Genomic DNA, 17,317 nt, shown 5'->3' on the forward strand with positions numbered 1-17,317 from the left:
TATCTGTCACATGGTTTAGGTTCCCATTCTAATGATTGGTTAATATCCCATTGGTAAGACCCCCCACTGATTTAATAGTTCTAGCTTCACATAACTAGAATACCCCAGTGGGGTCTATTTAGGCATGGAGCCTAAACAGGTATGGCTTAATAAGGAGGATTATTACAGTGGGGGCTTAATCTGCACAGTTATCCCTAGTAAAATTCCAGTGGCCTTCTGTGCAGACTCCATTTAGGCGCCCCTACCTTAACTATCCTCCCTATTAAGCCATCCCTATTTAGGCTCCATGCACACAACCAGCCCCACTGGTAATTTAATTTCTACTACTCTCAGTGGGGCTGGTTGGGTGCATGGAGCCTAAATGGGGATTGGGAGGGAATTCCTTTGTGACCCCTGATGCGTATAGTGTAGAGAGGCATCATCCGCTGATCCAATACCATAACGCAGCTGAGCAATGTGGGGCATGAGGTCAAAAGGGAGTGTGTCCTGCAGGTTATGGGCGCGACAATACTTGGCACAAAGGCACATACAGTCATGTAATGATTCTAGATAAACTACTACTACACAAGTGAATATCTATAAACACTGTAGAAACCATATGGATAATAAAGGTGAAATCAATGCACACAGGGTTGGAGAGTTTATAGTTCCATTTCTTGCACCAGGAAATGAAACCACAAAGTCAGAGGGAGCTCCTTATATACGAATTAATAAACTTAGGGGGAGATTTATCAAAACTGGTGCTAAAAGAAAACGAACTTAGGCCATCATGCAACACGAACGTTGTTTTTGGTCCGCATCCGAGCCACAGTTTTTTTGCGGCTTGGATGTGGACCCATTCACTTAAAAAAAAAATAATAATAATAAAAACGGTCAAAAAAAACACATTTTTGTCACCTTACATCACAAAAAGTGCAACACCAAGTGATCAAAGAGGCATATGTCCCACAAAATGGTACCAATAAAACAGTCACCTCATTCTGCAAAAAATGAGCCCCTACATAAGAAAATAATTTTAAAAATTAAAAAAAATATAGCTCTCAGAACATGGACACATTAAAAATTTTTTTGTTTCAAAAATGCTATTATTGTGTAAAACTTAAATAAATAAGAAAAAGTAAACATATTAGGTATCGCCACGTCTGTAACGATCTGCTCTATAAAAATGTCACATGACCTAACCCCTCAGGTGAATTCTGTAAAAATAAATTAATAAAAACTGTGCTAAAACAACCATTTTTTTTGGTCACCTTGCCCCATAAAGTGTCATAATAAATGATTAAAAAAATCATATGTACCCAAAAAATAGTACCAATAAAACTGGCACCTTATCCCCTAATTTCCAAAATGGGGTCACTTTTTGGGAGTTTCTACTGTAAGGGTGCATCAGGGGGGCTTCAAATGGGACATGGCATCTAATAACCAGTTCAGCAAAATCTGCCTTCCAAAAACCATGTGGCGCTCCTTTTCTTCTGCGCCCTGCCGTGTGGCCATACAGCAGTTTATAACCACATATGGGTTGTTTCTGTAAACCGCAGAATCAGGGTAATAAATATTGAGTTTTGTATGGCTGTTAACCCTTGATGTGTTAAAGAAAAAAATGGATTAAAATGGAAAATCTGCCAAAAAAGTGAAATTTTAAAATTCGATCTCCATTTTCCTTGAATTCTTGTGGAACGCCTAAAGGGTTAACAAAGTTTGTAAAATCAGTCTTAAGTAACTTGAGGGGTGTAGTTTCTACAATGGGGTCATTTATGGGGGTATCCACTATGTAAGCTCCACAAAGTGACTTCAGACATGAACTGGTCCTTAAAAAGTGGGTTTTGGCAATTTTCTTAAAAACTTTAACAATAGCTTCTAAAATTCTAAACCTTCTAACGTCCTAAAAAAAAATTAAATGACATTTCCAAAATGATGCCAACATAATGTAGACATATGGGGAATGTTAAGTACTACATATTTTATGAGGTATCACTTTCTGTTTTAAAAGCAGAGAAATTGAAATTGCGAATTTTTCAACATTTTTAGTAAATTTGGGATTTTTTTCATAAATAAAGGTGAAATGAAGGTCATGAAGTACAATGTGTCACAAGAAAATAGTCTCTGAATGGCTTCAATAAGTAAAAGTGTTCCAAAGTTATTACCACATAAAGTGAGATACAGGGAGTGCAGAATTATTAGGCAAGTTGTATTTTTGAGGATTAATTTTATTATTGAACAACAACCATGTTCTCAATGAACCCAAAAAACTCATTAATATCAAAGCTGAATATTTTTGGAAGTAGTTTTTAGTTTGTTTTTAGTTTTAGCTATTTTAGGGGGATATCTGTGTGTGCAGGTGACTATTACTGTGCATAATTATTAGGCAACTTAACTAAAAACAAATATATACCCATTTCAATTATTTATTTTTACCAGTGAAACCAATATAACATCTCAACATTCACAAATATACATTTCTGACATTCAAAAACAAAACAAAAACAAATCAGTGACCAATATAGCCACCTTTCTTTGCAAGGACACTCAAAAGCCTGCCATCCATGGATTCTGTCAGTGTTTTGATCTGTTCACCATCAACATTGCGTGCAGCAGCAACCACAGCCTCCCAGACACTGTTCAGAGAGGTGTACTGTTTTCCCTCCTTGTAAATCTCACATTTGATGATGGACCACAGGTTCTCAATGGGGTTCAGATCAGGTGAACAAGGAGGCCATGTCATTAGATTTTCTTCTTTTTATACCCTTTCTTGCCAGCCACGCTGTGGGAGTACTTGGACGCGTGTGATGGAGCATTGTCCTGCATGAAAATCATGTTTTTCTTGAAGGATGCAGACTTCTTCCTGTACCACTGCTTGAAGAAGGTGTCTTCCAGAAACTGGCAGTAGGACTGGGAGTTGAGCTTGACTCCATCCTCAACCCGAAAAGGCCCCACAAGCTCATCTTTGATGATACCAGCCCAAACCAGTACTCCACCTCCACCTTGCTGGCGTCTGAGTCGGACTGGAGCTCTCTGCCCTTTACCAATCCAGCCACGGGCCCATTCATTGTGGCCCATCAAGACTCACTCTCATTTCATCAGTCCATAAAACCTTAGAAAAATCAGTCTTGAGATATTTCTTGGCCCAGTCCTTGACGTTTCAGCTTGTGTGTCCTTGTTCAGTGGTGGTCGTCTTTCAGCCTTTCTTACCTTGGCCATGTCTCTGAGTATTGCACACCTTGTGCTTTTGGGCACTCCAGTGATGTTGCAGCTCTGAAATATGGCCAAACTGGTGGCAAGTGGCATCTTGGCAGCTGCACGCTTGACTTTTCTCAGTTCATGGGCAGTTATTTTGCGCCTTGGTTTTTCCACACGCTTCTTGCGACCCTGTTGACTATTTTGAATGAAACGCTTGATTGTTCGATGATCACGCTTCAGAAGCTTTGCAATTTTAAGAGTGCTGCATCCCTCTGCAAGATATCTCACTATTTTTGACTTTTCTGAGCCTGTCAAGTCCTTCTTTTGACCCATTTTGCCAAAGGAAAGGATAATTGCCTAATAATTATGCACACCTAATATAGGGTGTTGATGTCATTAGACCACACCCCTTCTCATTACAGAGATGCACATCACCTAATATGCTTTATTGGTAGTAGGCTTTCGAGCCTATCCAGCTTGGAGTAAGACAACATGCATAAAGAGGATGATGTGGTCAAAATACTAATTTGCCTAATAATTCTGCACGCAGTGTATGTCAGATTTGCAAAATTAGGCCTGGTTAGGAAGGGGGCAAATTTCCCGTATGTGAAGTGGTTAAATAAAAAATTTACCACTGCAGGAGGCTGCAGAGGAAATAGGGCAATACTATGGGCTGTTTAACTGATTGGATGCTGCAGTCAGGGTGCTGAATATTCAACATCACAGCCTGGAAACAGAAACCAGAGAGTTGCAGTAGATTGGGGTGGGGGTGGATTAAGTGATGAGAATATGGTCATTTTGTTTATCATATGAAAGGCCCCCATATACATTAGTGTATTGTTGGTCGAACCCACTGAGAATGGTGGGTTTGACTAACAGTCTAATGTGTATGGGAAACTCCTTCCGGCAGATGAAGCCAGAGGAGAGAATGATTGGAAGAACTGAATAGTTTTGCCTTATAATTTTGTCCTTCCAGGATATAAATCGTCTCCAGAAGTGTCTGACAGTGGATCTCCTATTTCCGTATTGACAACACATAAGTGTCCGTCCGAATCAAATGGGTATGTATATGGGGTAATCGAGAGGGACTCAAGAGAGATATAAGAGATGCAAGCTATAAGCTGTGTGACAAGCTTTAGTGGCAATAAGGAGATTTTCATTTAACTCAGACAATCCTTTGAAATGGTCACTGTACTTCAACAAACTTTGCAGACATCTATTGTACAATGAATATAAGAAAATGGCATTATGAGACAGTTCTTCTCATCTTCTGTCTCAATTCAGAGCTAAAATCAGTCTTGAGAGATGAAAGATTATCTGCTCACTGAGAGATTAAATTATATGTTACCCATAGAGGTTTATAGAGTGAGGAGATGAAGAAGGAGGAGGGAGACAGAGATGTTGCTGTAGATCATACAAGTGTATTACTGTACAGGGGCGGTGGCACGAAGCGCACAGCGTCATAGCAACCAATGATGCTGTGCTCTCATGCACTCAGCAGGACGGCAGAAGAGGGCTTTCACGGACCGTAGTCCACGTATGTGTGAATGAAGCCTATAAGTGTGGTATCTCACCCAAGTGCTAGATTCACAGCAACACTTCTCAGTACTGTTCATTCTGCTGTTGCTTCTGAGAGTATTCTGCAGAGAGATAGGGGAGCATGATCTCCTCTATATGTGCTATGTATGTGCAGCGTCCCACTAGCTTACGTGGACACTGCAAAATCTTATTGTGTCACATGTAATATCATGCTGTATTGTTTTCTTATGTGAAATACCTTTTACCAGGCTGTCAGGTGCACTACATACATTCCACCACTAGATGGGGGTAGCACCACAATATATATAGGACAATTCAGGCCTAGTTAGGAGAGTTGAGAAGATGTAGTGGTTGAGTGCAGAGTGTGGAGGAGGAGGAGAAGTCTCCTCTCCTCTCAGCTCTCTTTTGGGCTCCACAGCCCAGAGGAGAACATCGTGTATCTCAGTATCAAGCCAGGAAGATAGGCGGAGGGAAATTCTATATTCTACCATTCACTCTTCTGGAGTAGCAAGTGAATTTTGGTCAAGTTAATTGTTGGATAAAGACAAAGGAAGGACAAAGCCATTATTCTAGGCGCCTTTGTATATAGGTGAAGGACTTATTAGCTTCTGGCAGCATTACCGTTATTCTAAGAACAGATAAGATTTCTGTTTGCATCACTTGTGTGTAGAAGCTAAAGACTTGAACTACCTCAACTGAGACTGAAGCAAGGCAAAAGAGGCTGAATATCAGTTAGTACATAACTAAACTACCTTAGCCTAACACATTACTACCAGCACAGCCTGTTACTGGGATTCATCACAGTCCAACTTGCATGTGTATCAGAGACTTGCTTTATTGCTGGATGTAAACTGTTATCAAGAACCCTGGTTTATATTAAAGTTTTACCGTTGGATTTAAACCTGCCTCATTCTTCTAACTCTATACTACTACCACTCTCAACAATTTGCACCATCAAGGTGCTGGCGTCACGACAATACTTAATTCAAGGGCCCACACGCACAAGCACTCAGAAACCCAAGCACCATCAAGGGCACCTCAATCACCACCTGGACGGTGTCCCCTGTAATAGAGTGTGCCCCGGAGAATCCAGTGCTGTTCTCCCCTTCACTGCACTGCTGGCCCAGGGAGATATCTGCTAAACCGTGAGTAACCAATGAACTGTTTGTACGCTTCGGCCCACCATGAACCTCACGTGTTTTACCCCTGTGGTGTGACATGTTGCATATGGGAGACACCATAGCAGCTAGACTCTGCCCACTAGCCCACAACAGGCAGAGATAGACCCTGTAGAGGGGAAAAACTGCTTATACCATACATGTAGAATACAAGTAATAAAATGGCTGGAAATAGTGTTAAGGTGTAAAATGGGAGGTGAAGCATCCATGGAGCTGAATTGTCCTTCTTTCCAGCACATCCCACAGAAGAACTTTTAGTCATGTTCCTCAAAGCATTCCTAAACAGTTTTTAAAGTGTGGTGGGGTGGATTATACTGCTGAAAGGGGGATGGTCATAGTTAGAGATGAGCGAATCGAAGTTGACAAAGTGGAATTCGATCCAAATTTCAGGAAAAATTCGATTGGCTCCAAATTTGCTAACGCTTCGTGGTAACAAATCACATTTTTTCCTAAAATGGCTGCTGCATGTGTTAGGACATGGAGCAAAGAACTCTGGGAATGAGGGATCACCCACAATACCATGCATGCAGCCAATCAGCAGCAAGCCAGCCCCTGTGATGTCATATTCCAGTGTACTTAGTGCAGAGAGAGACCTTAGCAGGCGCTAGGGAAAGTGGTAAAAAAATACATTAAAACTTTTTTGGGGCTGAATAGACATTCAGGGAAAGATCATTAGAAGTGTAGGGAAGGGACAGGAGGAATTAGTCCACACTATAGGTATAAAGGAAAACAGGGTCCAATCGGGAGTGTACAACTGGATAATAGGAGCAATCCTATTACACCTTGCTGCACTGACTGGGGATCCAAATTGCATTATACATTTGCTTTAGGTTTGCAATGGATGATACCTCTGTAATTCCAGTAAGCTTTGCTTGTTATTGGGGTGCAAGTGCTGTGTGATACAGCCATTAACAGTCCTGTATTACTTGGAAATATTTGTACATCTATTAGCCGTTCTGGCGGTAAGTTATATGTTCTAAAGCATTTTTGGGGTGTATTAGTGGAAAAAAAGGGCTTATTAGCCATTCAGCGGTGCAGTTATATGTTATAAAGCCTTTTTTTGTGGTGTATTAGTGGGAAAAAAAGAGGGGTTATTTGCCGTTTTGCGGTGATGAAGTGACAAAATTACAGCCCTTTTTTGGGGTGTATTAGTGGGGAAAAAAGTATTATTAGCTGTTCAGCGGTGCAGTTATATGTTCTGAAGCTTTTTTGCAGTGTATTAGTGGGGGAAAAAAAAGGGCGTATTTGCTGCTCAATGGTGCAGTTATATGTTCTAAAACCTTTTTGTGGTGGGTATTAGAGGGGGAAAAAAGGCTTGTTAGCCGTTGTACAGTGCAGTGACAAAATTATAGCCTTTTTTGGGGTGTATTACTGGAAAAAAAGTCTAATTAACTGTTCAGCGGTGCAGTTATATGTTCTAAAGCCTTTTTTGGGGTGTATTAGTGGTAAAAAAAGGGCTAATTTGCCATTGTGCGGAGCAGTGAAAAAATTACAGCCTTTTTTGGGGTGTATTAGTGGAAAAAAAAAAGCTTTATTAGCCGAATGAATGGTTGACTCGGTCATCCACTTCGTCCCAAGTGACATCAGATACCCCCAGCCAAGAGTTGGTGGGTTCGTCAGACACAATCCTTAGTTGGCATGGCACGGGAGCAGGCCCTGTGCCCCCACCTGTCCTCCACCTGCCTCTGTACTTTTTTGTTCCCTAAGCCAGACAAGTATTATATGCTGTGGGCTCAGTTTCACTATACAGTGAGGACTAGCTATTAGAGGACAGTCAGAAGCTACTACCCAGCCTAGATCTGCAAGAGACATCCGCCGCTTCCTCCGGTAGGCCGGCAAGTAGTGATGAGTAGAGTGGCATGGGAGCTGGTGTTACGAGCGGTCAGGCTCCTGGCTCAGAGACTGTTGATGAGGACATCAGTGACGTGCAGACAGTATTCAATGATAATGTAGCCAATCACAATTGGGAGCTGGGTGACGAAGGGGCTTCATCATCATCAGGAGAAGAGAGTGGCAGCGTGTGCGTGAGACATCAGCAGAGCCAGAAAGTCGGTAGCGTGTCAGCTGGTGGCAGCAGTGGGAGGTCGGGAGCCAAACATGCCCGGGGTAGACCACCCACTTTGCAGCAGCCTACCTGCCTGGAAAGTAATGGTGCAGGGGTTCACGGAGGCAGCGGCTGTAGCAGTCAGTCATTGTGGCGTTTTGGGGGTAAAATCACCTACTCTGCGTGGTGGCAGTTTTTTGCTAAGCTTCCAGGGGGAGGTGAACATGACCATTTGCCAAATCTGTGGGCAAAAGGTGAGACGTGGCCTAGGTGTCAATGTTGGCACCACATCCCTCCGTCAACATATGCAGCGTCACCATAAAGTGGCCTGTGAGAACCAAAAGGAGCTGTCTGTCCTTCCCATCATCTACTGGTCCTAATGCTCCTGTTCTTCGTCCTCCTACTCCTCGTCACTCATTTCATCAACAGTCGATCACCGAATTAAGTAAATATGACAATCGCATTCCAATTTCAATGCAGAAAGGTAGTTCTTTAATTAGAATAGGCAACTTCACAATACGGTGTGATGTTTCGGTCCAAACATGACCTTTATCAAACTCTGTGAGAAAAGGTAGCTTATATAGAAATAAGATACATGTAAATTGCATGTGGACTGAGAAATGCATGTAGTAATAATATAGACATGATAATAATATCTCATAGGTCACACTATCATACAACTTGGAATAACAATGATTCTTAGACACTCCATATATGGTGTAAACACAAGTCATATGGTCTATGATATCCTAGCGAGAATAATGTAGAAAATAAATAATAATGTAGAAAATAAATAGCGTGGGATCTGCACGCGAAAATGGCATATACAGATTTTGATAACATATAGACAAAATAGCAAACAGATACGAAGCTGTAGAAAATTAAGGAAAATTTACTCTTTATGATTTAACAACATCATGAAATAGTATTCTAGGTGGAAGAAAAGGGTTGTACAAGGACCGGGTGCCCCCTTCACTTACCAGGTTGCCAGGTGGAGAGACGGATAGTGAGCAGGAAAGATAGGTGGTAAACTTCACCCCAGAAAAGCTGCTGTTGGACTAAAGGAATGCTGGGTTTAAAAAGACCGGGGACCGGAAGTAGGTGGGAGGGGCCTAGCATCGGCATCTAATTATACAATGTTGATAAAATGGTAATGTGATGGATTAGGACCCAAAGAAATATGAAGAGGAAGCCCAGAATATAGGCCAGTAATCACTGGTATGGTAGAGTGTACGGGCAAGGACAGGGAGACATCGGAACTAGTATGCGTTCAACTGTGGAATGCAACTGGAATCGGAAAGGGTCGCGGCCCACAGTGGAGAGGAGGAGGCAGGATCCCGATGCGTTCCAGCTTGGAGCGCATCAGAAGAGTAGATGCCGATGTATGCAGGGCAGCAGAAGCCAGGAAGAAACCGATGCGTTCCACAATGGAACGCAAGCGGCATCCATACAGAGTCAGATGTCAAAAGGAAAAGGGGAATAAATAAAGTAATAAGTGTGGAAGAGAAAAGAAGCTATAAGAGAAGGAAAGTCCAGTCGTGGCCAAAAGTTTTGAGAATTACATAAATATTGGAAATTGGAAAAGTTGCTGCTTAAGTTTTTATAATAGCAATTTGCATATACTCCAGAATGTTATAAAGAGTGATCAGATGAATTGTATAGTCCTTCTTTGCCATGAAAATTAACTTAATCCCAAAAAAAACTTTCCACTGCATTTCATTGCTGTCATTAAAGGACCTGCTGAGATCATTTCAGTAATCGTCTTGTTAACTCAGGTGAGAATGTTGACGAGCACAAGGCTGGAGATCATTATGTCAGGCTGATTGGGTTAAAATGGCAGACTTGACATGTTAAAAGGAGGGTGATGCTTGAAATCATTGTTCTTCCATTGGTAACCATGGTGACCTGCAAAGAAACGCGTGCAGCCATCACTGCGTTGCATAAAAATGGCTTCACAGGCAAGGATATTGTGGGCTACTAAGATTGCACCTCAATCAACAATTTATAGGATCATCAAGAACTTCAAGGAAAGAGGTTCAATTCTTGTTAAGAAGGCTTCAGGGCGTCCAAGAAAGTCCAGCAAGCGCCAGGATTGTCTCCTAAAGAGGATTCAGCTGCGGGATCGGAGTGCCACCAGTGCAGAGCTTGCTCAGGAATGGCAGCAGGTAGGTGTGAGCGCATCTGCACGCACAGTGAGGCGAAGACTTTTGGAAGATGGCCTGGTGTCAAGAAGGGCAGCAAAGAAGCCACTTCTCTAAAAAAAAAAAAACATCAGGGACAGATTGATCTTCTGCAGATAGTATGGTGAATGGACTGCTGAGGACTGGGGCAAAGTCATATTCTCCGATGAAGCCTCTTTCCGATTGTTTGGGGCATCTGGAAAAAGGCTTGTCCGGAGAAGAAAAGGTGAGCGCTACCATCAGTCCTGTGTCATGCCAACAGTAAAGCATCTTGGGACCATTCATGTGTGGAGTTGCTTCTCATCCAAGGGAGTGGGCTCACTCACAATTTTGCCCAAAAACACAGCCATGAATAAAGAATGGTACCAAAACACCCTCCAACAGCAACTTCTTCCAACAATCCAACAACAGTTTGGTGAAGAACAATGCATTTTCCAGCACGATGGAGCACCGTGCCATAAGGCAAAAGTGATAACTAAGTGGCTCGGGGACCAAAACGTTGACATTTTGGGTCCATGGCCTGGAAACTTCCCAGATCTTAATCCCATTGAGAACTTGTGGTCAATCCTCAAGAGGCGGGTGGACAAACAAAAACCCACTAATTCTGACAAACTCCAAGAAGTGATTATGAAAGAATGGGTTGCTATCAGTCAGGAATTGGCCCAGAAGTTGATTGAGAGCATGCCCAGTCGAATTGCAGAGGTCCTGAAAAAGAAGGGCCAACACTGCAAATACTGACTCTTTGCATAAATGTCATGTAATTGTTGATAAAAGCCTTTGAATTGTATGAAGTGCATGTAATTATATTTCACTACATCACAGAAACAACTGAAACAAAGATCTAAAAGCAGTTTAGCAGCAAACTTTGTGAAAACTAATATTTGTGTCATTCTCAAAACTTTTGGCCATGACTGTATAGAGTGTAAAAAGAAAGAAAACCAGAATGGATAGATATTAACAGAGAAGGAGACAATAAGAAAAAACAAAGACAATAAGAAAAAGACAATAAGAAAAAAGGATATTGTGCAAATAGAAATACGGCACCATGGCGGAGGCAGTCCGGTATTCTAATGGATCTGTAAAGCAATAGAAAAGTTGTTAGTTACTATTCAGGTATGCCCAATACAAATTGTGATACATAGAGATTTAAGATAATATTGAATAAAAAACGACTACATAAATGATAAAAGCTCGTAGTCCCTATTTAGTCCTTTGGGCTCCAAGGTTTGAAATCTATGAATCCAATAAGCCTCATGTTCTTTAAGGAGGCGTTGTTGATCTCCTCCTCGTCTGGGTATATCCACTTGTTCAATAATTTGGAACTTTAACTGGGAAAGATCGTGTAAAAGTGATATGAAACCGGGAGGAGAAGATTCTGACATCTTATTGTGCATTTATGCTGACATTCTATCCCTCACGATTGCCAAGAGACAGCAATAGGCGTGTGGTCATCCTATGGTGCAGAAGCTGAATGTGCTCCTGTCCAAGTTGCTGGAACTGCAGTCCCTCCCTTTCCAAGTGGTGGACTCTGCACCTTTCAGAGAAATGATGGCTTGTGCCGAGTCGAGGTGGAGAATCCCAAGCCGTAATTTTTTTTGCCAAAAAGGCAGTACCAGCCGTGCACAAATATTTAGAACAGAAGTTGGGCCAGTCCTTGAGCCTGTCGGTGTCTGCCAAAGTGCTCGGCAGTGCCGACGTTTGGAGCTGTAACTACGGTCAGTGACAATACATGTCCTTTACAGCCCACTGGGTGAATGTGGTTGCTGCCCAGCCACACCAGCAACTTGGCCAGGTCACGCCGCTTCCGCATCCACGTTGTCACGCCGTTGGTCCTGTGACAATGTCCGCCTCTGCCTCCTCATCCACCACGTGTCCTCAGCCTCCACTGCAGGGACAATTCACAATGCTCCTCCAACATACCACATGTGCAGGGCACGGCGGTGTTACACTGTTCTACACCTCGTTTGCCTGGGCGAACGGATTCACACAGGGGAGGAACTGTTCCGTGTCCTTCATCAAGAAATCGAATCCTGGCTTTCTTTGCGACAACTCAAAATCAGAACTATGGTGACCAACAACGGGAAGAACATGGTGTGGTGCTGCCTATCTGCGCCATCAATCCTCTCGCAGGTCTGACCGGGGGGCCTTCTGTGCTCTCGTTCCACTGCCTTGGCTGCTGTGGTGGGGTGGGGAAGGGGGGAAGGAGCAGTACCAGCTCCATCAGGAGCAGTTTGAGTCTAGAGTCAATGATGAGCAGCTTTCTTAACCCGCCTAGTGAAGAAACTACTCACCAGCAGCAGCAGCTAGACCTGCAGCAGAACCTGAACCAGCAGGTGGCGGCATACTTGGAGAGAACCCTGCCACCCCACATTGAAGATCCGCAGGACTACTGGGCAGCCAAACTGGATTTGTGGCCCCAACTATCCGAGTTTGCCCTGGAAAAGCTGTCCTGCCCGGCCAGTAGTGTGACATCAGAGTGGGTGTTTAGTGCTGCAGGGGCCATAGTTACCCCAAGGAGAATTCACCTGTCCTCCCAAAATGTGGAGAGACTGACCTTTGTCAAGATGAATCAGATGTGGATCAGCCAGGATTTCCAGCCACCAATGCCTGATCCATCCGATTAGATCTTCCATGCTGCCTCACCCAAGCCTTGACAAAAGAGACCAGTTTCTTCTGGCTACCTGCCTCAGCTACTATTCTGATTCTGTCACCCACCTGATGCCACACATCTAATGCCAACTGCTTCTTCCTACATCCACCATTTTCAGCCAGTACTGTTTTTGCTACCCACCTCCCCACTCTGTCACCGGGTCACTCTATGGTCTCCTTATGCTGCTGCCACCTCACTACTCAGGTCTCCTCATGCTGCTGTTGCCACCTCCACACTATGTCATTGTGCCATTCTGTGGTCTCCTCATGCCGCTGCCACCTTCACACTTTGTCATTGTGCCATTCTGTGGTCTTCTCATGCTGCTGCTGCCACCTCCACACTATGTCACCTTGCCACTCTGTGGTCTACTCATGCTGCTGCCAACTCACAACTCTGTCTCTGGGCCACTCTGTGGTCTCCTCATGCCGCTGCCACCTCCACACTCTGTCAATGTGCCACTCTGTGGCCTCCTCATGCTGCTGCCAGCTCCACACTATGTCACCTTGCCACTCTGTGGTCTACTCATGCTGCTGCCAACTCACAACTCAGTCTCTGGGCCAATCTGTGGTCTCCTCATGCTGCTGCCACCTCACCACTCTGTGGTCGCCTCACGCGGCTGCAACATCACTACTCTGTGGTCTCCTCATGCTGCTGCCACCTCACCACTATGTCACTGGGCCACTCTGTGGACTTCTTATACTGTTCCCACCCTCACCACTCAATGACTGGGTGGGGGGGGGGGGGGACTCCACACTGAACACAGGAGGGAAGGGGAACAATAACTGGTCCTAGACAACCCTAATCTGGACACTAACTATCTATCAATATGAATAGACCCTGAAGGTAGGAATATTCATATGCAGTATACCTAGGCTTTTATATCCCTATTAGGCCCTGGAAAAGGTTAGGACCAGAGACAACCCATTCCTCCCAAGATGGATGAATGGAAGTCACTGTCTCAGGCCCAGATACAAACAGGCAATATAACAAACACAAACAAACGCGACACTTAACTTCTGTAGAGAAGGACGAGCAGAAACACCAGAGACAAACTCCCACCAGCTCAGCCAAACCTAAATGAAGCTTTTTACTGCATAGTCAGAAGGGTGGGGTCAGACTATAAAGGGTAGAAGTGAGGACCACTGAGTAACAGCTGAGAAAAGGGAAGTGGTCATTTACCCTATCAACACTGAATCAAGAGAAATCAAGGAGGCTGTTAGATTCCTCCACGCTTAGCCAATCTCCTTGATTTCCTGACATCAGTCACCTAAGGGACCGTGACACTGGGCCACTATTGTGCCTTTTTGGCCTTGTTAACATCATCATTTATTTGACCCTTCTTCTGATCTGTCAGAAGAAAAATGAGACACACAACGGATCCTGTCTATGTAGCAGCTATAAGGCCTATATGACATGGACCCTATTCTGCATCAAAATTGGCTTATGATTTGGCAGCCAAAAGCAGGAATGGGTACAAAACACAGAAGGCATACAAATATTCCATTCACGTGTTATCTCTGTTTTGGATCCACTCCTGTTTTTTTGACATTAGCACTAGTGATGGATTACTGACCAAATGCTGACCGAACAGGTTCTGTAGACATCTATGTGGAATCAGCTGATGACGGTGTAAAAGGAGTGTGCTTCTTCTTGATGCTAACATTGACCTGTAAGGCTGAGTTCACATTTGAGTTATTTGGTCAGTTTTGGCCCCGTAATTGCCCAAATAAGTAAAGTGTGCAATGATTCTAAGAGCGACACCTGTCATCTGCATGTCATACTGACTCACAGTATTGTTTCACTACCACAACAGACTCCCTATGCGTGTTACTGCAAGGCCCAGTGTTCTACACCACTATAGTGCATCCTGGTGAGATCTTTTCCCTAGGTTAGCAGAGGACACACCTGGTCACTCACATGATGCAAATTAATGTTAGTCATCTGACTAGATCATATCTTTATTTCATTGCTGCATGGCCCAGTTCTGATACTTACAGTATGTGGCTTAGGTGCTTTTTGCAGTGGAAGCAGGCACTCACACCTGTAACTACGTAGCCTCATACTAAGGCCTCATGCACACGACCGTTGTTGTGTTCCGTTCCGCAAAATGGGGTTCCGTTGTTCCGTGATCCGTTTCCATTTTTGTTTCCGTGTGTCTTCCTTTATTTTTGGAGGATCACCAGACATGAACTCAAGTAAAAAAAAAGTCTAAGTCAAGTTTGCCATGCAAATGATAGGAAAAAAACGGACGTGGACGCGCGGACGCGGATGACAATCTTGTGTGCCATTTTTTCACGGTCCCATTGACTTGAATGGGTCCGCGAACCGTTTTCCATGAAAAAAATAGGACAGGTTATATTTTTTTGACGGACTGGAACCACGGATCACGGACGACAAACAGTGCATTAGCCGAGTTTTCAACGAACCCATTGAAAGTCAATGGGTCCGCAGAAAATCACGAGAAACGGAACAACGGACACGGAATAAAACAACGGTCGTGTGCATGAGGCCTTAGCCAACGTTAACTTTTTCAGCAATTTGTGCTACCATAGCTTTTCGATGAGATTGCGCCAGATGGGCTAACCTTTGCTTCCGTGTTCACCCACTACCCTGTCCCCTTTTACAGTTTATTTTTTATTTTTTATTCATTGGACTACTTTGGTAGGTACTAACCACTGTAAGACCCACTATTTTGTATATGCTAAACTGCTAGCCATCACAATTCAGCCTTTGTAAAAGTCACTTAGATCTTTATGCTTGTGCATTGTTCCTGCTTTCAGCACATTAATGTCAAGAACTGACTGTTCACTTACTGCCTAAGATAACCACCTCTTGACAGTTGCCAAGATAATGTTATTCTTTTCACCCATATGGTTGTATGATATAAGAGAAGGTTCACTTTTTTACCTGTCTTGTACACAAGTTGTGCTGGTGCTGAGCTGCAATACCAGACATAAGCCATAGAAAGGAATGATGCGGTTTTGGAAAAACACACTCTTTCATTGTGTAGTCTTTGAACCCCTTTAAGCACTTTTTATCATGGTCATTGAACATTATTTTTATGTACAATAGACTATGGTTGAACTACTAAACATACTTATTGGCTATAATATGTGACTATTATCACTTTCAGATAGCACACTACACAAGGATCACTGAAATGATCACTGTCACACCTTCTATGTACGGTATGGCTGTATCCATTGCAAACTTGCCATTTAGTCTTGGTATATAACTTGCATTTTTAGTTAATTATACACCAAACAAAGGTAATGCTATTAAATAAATCACTGAAATTAGTATAGCTAAAATCCTGGATAATTGATTATGATTTGGAAGAAGTGATATCCTGCTGGTTTACACTCTGGATGATGTCTTGTGGGAGTAAAGTCATTACATGATTGATGAGTGTAGAAAGCTGTTGGATGAGGAACAACATCCTAATAAATGAGGCAGCTTTGGAATATATGCACCCCTACTTAATATGATGAGCATTTTCTGTGATTTTCTAACTTTAACTAATATACCAAATGCTACACAGCTTAATTTTCAAGTAGTTTCAAATCAATAGCATTCCCTGGCGGGCCACCTTTCAAATGCATTTCTAGGATTATCACAAGCAGGGGTACAACTTAAAGCTCCTAGATCATGATGCAAGACCTGTAACTAGCATGCATTATTTATAGTACTGATATCCTCATATGGGGCAGGGGTAGAGATGAGCAAATTAAAAAAAAAAAAAAAATATATATATATATATTGAAATCATTTGGGTCCAATTAGCTTGAATGGGTCATTATATTTGATTCAGGTCTGAAAAATTGAGTGCTATAGCTTTAAATACTAATGCAGCATTCACGGAAAATGGCTGACAGCCTGACTCACTTACATAGTGACATACTACACGGACTCCTGTCCTTAGCTAAAACCTACCTGTCTGTCTGTCAATTAATTAAATCCATGTACTGTCTCACTATACTCGCTCTGACATTACATTATCTGGATTCTGTGTTTAAAGATAAGATTGTTTTCTCTCTCTCTGACAGATGTCCTATCACAGCAATGTATAACCCCAGAAAACACATACATATCCTTGTTGGGATCTTATAGTGCCTGTGACATGCATGATTATAGTCCCTCCTAATTGGCTGAGGCTAACTGCAAGTCATTTTGGCAACAGCCAGGGTGGCGACCAGGATCACGTGATCCTAATCTTCCTGCTGTCTTTTGGCGAATGCCAGTTTAAGCAATTTACTTGAAATGAATTCAAAAGAGTTTAAGATATGCTAGAATCTTTATTTTTGGAGAAATTTGTTACAAATTCAATTAATTTAGCATCTCTAGACAGAGGGTTCTAGGACCTGGGTGCAAATATAACCTTATAGTTTTGCCTCTTATCCCAGAAATATATCACTCAGATGTTTTCAGAATTATTTGGTATTGTGATCATATAGGCTTTAATAAGTGTTGAGAATAGATTACTCTAATCACAAGAGTTTGTCAGTAATTTTACTGTTTTTCAATTAAAGAGACTCATCAGGACAACCCT

This window comes from Bufo bufo, chromosome 2 (assembly GCF_905171765.1).
Source record: "Bufo bufo chromosome 2, aBufBuf1.1, whole genome shotgun sequence".
Classification (NCBI taxonomy): Eukaryota; Metazoa; Chordata; class Amphibia; order Anura; family Bufonidae; genus Bufo; species Bufo bufo.